General features: G+C 38.2%; 1 protein-coding gene across 1 annotated transcript in view; it reads right to left on the bottom strand.

The window, feature by feature from the left end:
• The window catches only part of pcxa (pyruvate carboxylase a), a 160,250-nt gene that overhangs the window by 53,404 nt on the left and 98,105 nt on the right, over positions 1 to 8,741 (bottom strand). The gene's annotated exons all lie outside the window — the stretch shown is intronic.

Genomic DNA, 8,741 nt, shown 5'->3' with positions numbered 1-8,741 from the left:
AAGAGGACAGTGGCGCAGTTGGGGGAGGTTTCCTGTCTGCCTGGTTTGTGTGTTATGCTAAGCGCTTTGTTACAATGAATATTGCAAATGGTCCTTAAAGCTCAGGTTATAGCCGATATGGAATATATGCATACATCAGTGCGAGTTTATGGAATCGATTGTATGTGTGTTAAATCAATACCCACTCTTTTCTAAAGCTGATTCACTTACTACTGTCTACATTAGCTGCTACCTTCAAAGTTAACATCTATATCAAAATGCAAGTCTGATTTAAAGCCATTCATTAAAGCCAAACAAATAGCGCTACTCATATATAGAGCTAAAGAGCCTTAAAGTTTCAGTTCCAGACTGGGGTTTGTGATGGGACAGCAGAGGGTTTGTGAGGTTAATGAAAAGCTATTAAGTAATTAAATCATAAAAATTTAAAGTTAAAATAAATAAAAACAATCTGAGAAGCTGGGGTTTAGCTGCCCAATCCCCTCTAAAGCCAACAGACCAGCCTGATTGGGCTGAGAGACCAGTTAAGACCAGCTTAGGCTGGTTTAAGTAGGCTTTTTCCAAGTAGGATCCATAGATACAGCATAGCTCACCCAGAGTATGAAACAGAGCTACACACACCAGGAATCTATGATGAGGTCCTCCCTCATTTCATTGGCATAATATAAGGTGGGAAAAAACAAAGGAAAAATGCATAATCATAGAGGAAAAAAATTGTCATAAGACCTAGCAGACTAAAAAAACTGCCAGAGAAAAGCACGACTTCACACAGATGTGATATCTAGTTCCAGTCAGGAACAGCATGTACTAATCGCATGGTCTCATTTTTACGGGCACTTTTGTTGTCAGTGCCTGATGTCTAAAATCATGAGCATGCTTTTTATTTCCAAAGCACCCCCAGAGTGCATAAATGTCTTTACAAACTCCATGAAGAGCACACAACTCCCAATGCATGAAAGACGATGTGGGCAGCACGGGGAGGAGGTGGTGGAGGAGATGATGGAACGGTTCCGTATGATTGCTACAGGCGACATTCTGCCCTCCTTTACCCAATTAAAACCTACTGATTGGCACATAGGTGGTTAGCCGATCATGCATGCAGGAGCAGTGATGCAGACAGAGCTGGCCTGTTCTCTCTCTGGCGGTGATGACTCCACTGCAGCTGCAGCAGCTGAGCTCTCCCTTCTCTCTCTCTCTCTCTCTCTCTCTCTCTCTCTCTCCCCTGAGAGTCTTGACAAGACGATAGCTAGTGCAATACACGCAAGCAACACACACACAAAAACATACCTGCAGCCTAAGCAACTTCAGTCCTTTGAGAGCTAAACCCTAACCTACTATACTATGGGTTTCTATCACAAAACGCATGATGGTTCACATTTACAATATTCACAGAGTGGGCTAGATACTGTACAATTCTCATAAAGATGTATGTTGAATGGACAGTCCTGCCAAAAATTACAATTATGTCATCTTTTACTGACCCTCATGTCATTTGAAACCTGCATGACTTACTTTCTTCTGCAGAACACAAGTAAGATATTCTGACAAACTGATTTTGATATTTGGAAGCTGATTGCTTTCTAAACTTAAATAATTGATGCAGTCGTTATGAGTACTGTGAACTTATTTCAACTGAGTTCACTAAAGAGAGACAGAGAGAGAAGAAAATGAAAATATGTTAGGAAAAAAGTATTTATTATCGTTTCACAAAAAATGGTTGGTAATGTTAAATTGTGCCGATATCCTACTGACCAAAAATAGTTTGAACATCCATCCATCCGTTATAAAATCCAGTCAGAAGACGTCCATTTTTTCTGTTATCCAAAACTACCCAAAAATAAGACAAAGTATTGTCTAATATCCAAAATCAGTTAACAAAACTATATTTTGTCTTGTACCGAAAACTATAATAACTCAAAGTTTTCTATCACCCTGAGAGGTTGACAGAGGAAGCCGAGAAATAGCAGGAAGCAGGAAACAAAGTGATGATAAAAATTAGCAGGGTTTATTGAATAATCTATTAAATGAGCTGCATAATAATTCTCAAACTTAGACTGAGCTTCATCCCTACTTTATCCAGACTTTGTTCCATACTGTACTTTGTCTGAACAGCACACATCCAACAAGTGTTGTTATAGCAAAGCAAAAACATTGGAAAATTACTACTTTACATCATAGTCCTGTGAAACACCTTGAATAGAGACACTCTTATTGCTTATTCATAAATTCAAATATCCTAGAAACCACACAATCAAGCATGGCAAGAGCAAGGAAAATAATAAATAAAAATGAATAAATAATGATATGATTAAACAGAACAATGAAATGATTATAAATGAATAAATTCATAAAAAAATAACACAAATATATAGTTGCTCACTTGAAGCAACATGCACACAAGTTGCTATTGAGAATCCTTAAAGGAATTGTTCACCCATGATGCAGCTCCCCTTCTCATGTCAAAATCCTGATTTTTCTTTAAAACTTCTCATTTTGTTTTGCTCTCTGAGCTTCCGCGTTTGTCAATGCTCATCTAAGCTCACGCTACACCTACATCATACATCAGGTCAGAGTTCACCCTTCTGTCGGAACTCGACTCTCTCGTGAACACGCATACAGCTGTTGCCGGAAGCCAGTGATTATAAGTTTTAAATATGGATACATACAAAATAAATTGCTTCATTTCATAAGGAATTTATTAACCCACTGGAGTTGTATGGATTACTTTTATGATGGATGTGCTTTTTGGAGCTTCAAAAACTCAGGCACTTTTCAATGCCTTTACAAAGCTTGGAAGAGCCATTATATTATTTAATATAACTCCGATAGTGTTGGGCTGAAATACGAAAGCCATATACACCTAGGATTGCTTGAGGGTGAGTAAATTATGGGACACTTTTCACTGTTGGTTGAACAAGTCCTTAACTACAACAAAAAAGGGAAAACAAATCCAAAGAAGAAAAGACAAAATGTTGAATATTTTGTTTCACAAAAATTTCTCATTATGGAAATAAAATGGTTGGTGAATTCACTTTTATGAAAAAAGAAAGAAAAAAAAAATCACTGAGAAAATCAAAAATAAAAAAGGCCAAATGAAAGTAAAATGAGAAAAAAAATCTGAATATTTTGTTTCACAAAAATGTCACACTTAAAAAATAAAATGGTTGTAAATGTTGCTTTATGCTGACTAATCTTTTTTTTTGAGGAAAAAGGACAAGGTCATGGCAAGTTCTGCGCTCAATACTAGACAAAGAATTCAATCTCAAGCATACAGTATGTACGTTCCTCTCATTCTCCCCTGCTGTATGGGCTCTTTTCTCAGAAACCCAACACCAAACACAAAGGATAGAGAGAACACTTAAGCGTGCATTTTGACTTTGCTCACCTCTCTCTCTTTGCCCGTAGGTCATGATGTTCCCGCTTTTCCATCAATTTAAGCAGGGTGGAGAAGTGTGAGAGGAATAGGGGATGAAAAGACACAGCTTTCAGAAGAGCACCACCTCCGTGACTTTCCAACCACCCCTTCTCTTATCCCCCCTGCCAGCAACGAAACACCCAGTAACCTCTGCCTGCTCTCTCCTTCATTGCTCCCCTTCCCACTCTTTTCAAGGCCCACCACTCTTCCCATCGGGACAGGGCGAGTGTGGGAGTCTTGACAGGAGCTTTTCTGTTGGAGGTTCGAGCTGTCAGCTCCCTCGGCCCTCCCGGGTACCCCCAGGGTGCATACACTCTCGGTATTAGTAGCTCTTTCTTCATCAGTAGCGAGATTTCTCATTCATAACAGGCCTCAGCTGCCAGTGCCGCTAGCCATAACTTTGAAAAAGCATTAAGTAATGCCTTTTAGGTTGTGAGGTGCTGTGTTCCATTCACGCAGACTCTTTGTTCCTCAACCTTTGATTCTGTTCTCCTGTGTACGCCTCCTTTATTTTTCATGGAGTCGAGTGTGAGATTGAAAGTGCCGCAGATTTTTAGATCCAAGTGCATACATGCTCTCAACTAGTCTTATAAGGACTTGTAATTCACATGGTATCTCCAGCTGTGCACATTTGCTTTTGTATCTAGTCGATATAATGCCCTTGCTGCATAATCCACAACAACATGCATTCTGGATTCTTTAGAGATTGAGTTGGGAAACCTCTCTCTTATCGGAGATCTTTGCAATGGTTCAGATGAACTCATGAGTATAAAATACTGATGAATATACTTGTTTCCATTTCTCAACAATGAACCAATAATAACCAGAAATTCTGAGGAAAAGTGCCAGAACTTCCAAGTTCCTGTGTTCCAAAAGCAGTGTATTGAGGATTATAAGTGACGACACCCTGATACCGGAAACTACATCCTCACGGGAGAACTGCAGCACCTAGCTGGAGGCACCCAGCTAGTTCTGACGTGAACACCTCTAGGCCGCTAGAAGGGTTTGTTCAGCAGAAATGATGAGAGAGGTTGACGGAGGCAAAACTTGCACTACATGGCCTGTGATTTACTAGACAACTGTATTGCCTCATAATCAACTAGAAGCTAAAACTGACACAGACACATTGAGATACATTGTAAAAGTCCATTGGTGACTATAAATGCAGAACAATGTGATCGCCAAACACTTAAGGAAGGCTAGATATCGATTCTATGGTGTCATGCTGCATAGATGAGTCACGTGAAGCTATACTGTAGGTAAAAATCAATTCCTCTCTTTCATGGAAAGTAGAAGGCTCACTAGATCTGTAACCATTTGACTGCAGAGTAATAATGGAGTATTATAAAGATGCTATCATGAATGAAAACATTCAATGGAGAGTTGGTACTTTAGCTTCTTAGCAGAGGACAGTGACAATACTATCATGAAAAGAGTAGATGTTAATTTGTTTTTTAAAGAGTTAGTTCACCCAAAAATCACCCTTGTGTTGATCCAAACAAGACATTTGTTCATCTTCAGAACACAAATCTTTTGGATTAAATCTGAGAACTTTCTGTCCCTCCATTGACAACTATGCAACTGACACTTTGACACTTCAAAAAGTTCATAAAGAGGTCGTAAAACTAATCCATATGAATTGAGCGGTTAAATAAACACGTCAAGCAAACATGATTGAGCTTCTGTTTATCATAACTGATGTGTGCATCAATCAATGTTACAGCATATAAAGCTATCATGTCTCTTCAGAAAGTTTGGTCTAATCCACTCAATTAAATATGTATTAGTTTTATGTTCTCTTTATGAACTTTTTAAAGGGTCAAAGTAGTAGTTGTGTAGCTGTCAATAGAGGGACAGAAATCGCTCAGATTTTAATAAACTTTTATCTTTTTATCTTAAACTTTTACAAACCCTTAAGACTTTCATTAATCTTCAAAACATAAATGAAGATATTTCTTCATTTATGTTTTGAAGATAAATGAAAGTCTTAAGGGTTTGGAACGACATAAGGGTGAGTAATTTTTTTCTTCCATTTTTGGATGAACTAACACTAAGCATTAAAGGCACAAATCCTGTTTGTTGATGTGAAATCTAATAGATAAACTACTGTTCAAATGTTCAATAAGTTTTTTTTTTTTGTATGTTTTGAAAGAAATTAATACTTTTATAAAGGAAGGATGCATTAAATGGATTAAAAGTGATAGTAAAAACATTTATAATGTTTCAAAAGATTTCTATATCAAATAAATGCTGTTCTTTTATTTGAATGTTCCATTCAAAGTATCATGAAAAAAATAATGGTTTCCACAAAAAATATTTACTAGCACAATGGTTTTCAACACTGATAATAATAAGAAATGTAATCTCATTTACTCAAATTGTAATACTGACCGCATTTGTCAGGATGAACAATTCAAGCCTGTTGACCAATTTATTGTGGATATAAAAAGATAAAAGTTTGGTCACAAACTGCTATTAAGCGACAGATTTATTTACTGTACATAGCTTCACGTGTGACCCCGTTACTCATTCTAACACTTTATTTTACAGGGTCATTGTTACATATGTTACATGTAGTTACTATAGTAGTAACTTTAAATTATGCATAATTACATGCAACTAACCCTAAACCAAACGCTAATCCTAACGCTATAGTAAGTACATGTAGTTACTTAATATAATTCAGTACTTAAATGTATAATTACAGTGTAACAAGTCTAACCAAATGTTGTTTAATTTTAATGTTTATTAATGCATATTGCTAGAGAATAAGAAAATTGCACAAATCAGGGTTTTAAACTGCATTTAAATTTCTCAAATTTAGGTAACAGAGTTGTAACAATGTCTAACTTCAAAAAAGTAGAGAGAAAACAAAACCGCTTATGTAACATTTAGTTTTACGATTTGTTGATGAAGAAAAAAATTAAGAGCTTCAGTCCTTATTTTGTACAATATTCATAGAAATTGCCTAGTACAAAAGAAGTACAGCTCTACTGTGATAGAAGGGGAAAAGGCCATGATGACTGCGAAAGGACAAACACTTCAGTCTGTGATTCTCCAGGGAGAATATGAGGGTGTATTTGAGTTTGCATCCTCATTCAATTTCACATATTTACTTAGAGCGAGCGGGCTTCTTTTTTTTTTTTTTCTTACTCCATACACCCTCCTTCTCTCTAGGGTCCTTAATGTTTGTCAGCTTCCATCAGTCTTCGTCTGATGCCTTCATGCAGAGACACACTCCCCCAGTCTCACTATGTCTTTCACTCTCCACAGCTTCCACCTTCATTCAATACGGCCTCCAGGCTCTTGACACAGCTCAACTTCCTGACAGTGATGAACATATCTTGATATCATATAAAAGCAGCACTCACAGAGAAGAGCCACTGAAGAGAGCGAGAAAGAAAGCCAGAGAGCGGAAGTGCGGAAGGGCGGAAGTGCGGAAGGAAGGGCGGAAGTGCGGAAGGAAGGGCGGAAGGAAGGGCGGAAGTGCGGAAGGAAGGGCGGAAGGGCGGAAGGAAGGAAGGAAGGAAGGGCGGAAGTGCGGAAGGAAGGAAGGGCGGAAGGAAGGAAGGAAGGAAGGAAGGAAGGAAGGAAGGAAGGAAGGAAGGAAGGAAGGAAGGAAGGAAGGAAGGAAGGAAGGAAGGAAGGAAGGAAGGAAGGAAGGAAGGAAGGAAGGAAGGAAGGAAGGAAGGAAGGAAGGAAAAAGAAAGAAGAGACAGCAATGCATGGGAGATGGACACTAAAAGAACTAAATGTTCAGCGAACATGACTTCTTTTAGATCTACATAAAACTTGGCTTGCTCAGCAGGAGCCTTTCAAAGTCAGCAGGACAGTGGTAGAAAACAATGAAACATTCAAGCTTTTATTTAATCACAGAGAATCGTTAGAACCATGAACATAGCCTTGGCTCCAATGGTTTTGCCTCCTGACATTCCATGTGGTTTCTAATTGAGATTATTTGTAAAAGACACAGCCAGATTCTTCAAACATCTGTCCAGAACTCTGTTCTCAGCTTTTGAAGCATTCTACAATGGCTAACAAAGCAATTCACAACATGAAAGAGCTGCCCAAGGTGTGACAGAGTATAAAGGTGTGTATGACTTTTTTTTTAATAGCGAGAGATTGTGGCCACTTATGCCTTGCATAAATGTACTAGGCATATATCATTTAATCATATTTAAAGAGGAACAACTACCTATTAATCACATTTTGACCAAAATATAGTTTATAATTTTAAAAATCATACTGCAGAAATTGAATGGTTCTAAATGCACACCTTGAAAGTTTGCAGTTCAAAAAGGAAACAAAATGAAAGAATATGAGTGAAAGGGTTTTTTTTTTTTAATTGAATGACAACAGAACACTTCATTCACAACAGAACACTTCATTCTCATGCCCCACTTTGGCTCTGTAATTTTGATTTGTAATTTTCCACTGCAATTACACATGAATAACATAGCAGGGCTGCCCAATCCTGTCCCTGGAGATCTACCAACCTGCAGAGTTCTTTCAAGAATATCAAATATTGGGGTAAATTTGGCCATATCTGATTATTGGAGATGTTTTTATGGCCCCATCCACAGAAACATTTCAAAATTGACATACCTGTATATTAAGCACTAAATTTGTCCTGATGTCTTGTGACTGTGCTGCGCAACAGAGCATTTTCACTTGAGCGTGGACAAACACATTTGCTAACTTAAGCCAGTGTGATTTTTGCTGCCGTACGAGCTCACAGGCGATTTTGTCTCTCTGGAAAAATCATGTGAAAATCATTGATTCTCTTATGGTAGCGGCTTGCATTGTGTGAGAGGAATTACAAGCACCTTGCAACAGTTTTTGAAACATGTTTAAAAAAATTCAAAAAAGAGTCAGCCAAATTTTGACCAGTGTATAGGCTCTCCCCTATTGCCAAATCATACACAACCACATCACATAGTGGCCGCAACCCTATAGCCTGAGCATACATTGACACATACAAACACTCTCTCTCTCTCTATAGTTGTTTTTGTATAAAGGAATGGCTGTGATGTTCTCTGCTTTTCACCAAATCATTTGCAAACTTGTCTTTTTATATTCTTTCTTTTTTTCTATCTGAAGCTATAGCAGCAACATTGAAAGCTCCAGTCTCTGTGTTTAGCACGAAAGCTCATGTGATTGCCACTGGCTTGCCGCGCAGTACAGTCATGCCGTGTACCATCTGCTTTGACACGATTATCAGGTTAACTGACTTGTAATGTGTGCAATGGCTCACGACATCCTGAGTGTCTGAACTCGCACAGTGTACGCCCGCCTTTATGTGTCCTCCAGAAGCTTGTGTTCTGCACGT

This window comes from Chanodichthys erythropterus, chromosome 22 (genome assembly GCF_024489055.1).
Source record: "Chanodichthys erythropterus isolate Z2021 chromosome 22, ASM2448905v1, whole genome shotgun sequence".
Classification (NCBI taxonomy): Eukaryota; Metazoa; Chordata; class Actinopteri; order Cypriniformes; family Xenocyprididae; genus Chanodichthys; species Chanodichthys erythropterus.
Note: the sequence above shows the minus strand (reverse complement) of the source record. Positions and strands in the feature narration are given on the sequence as shown.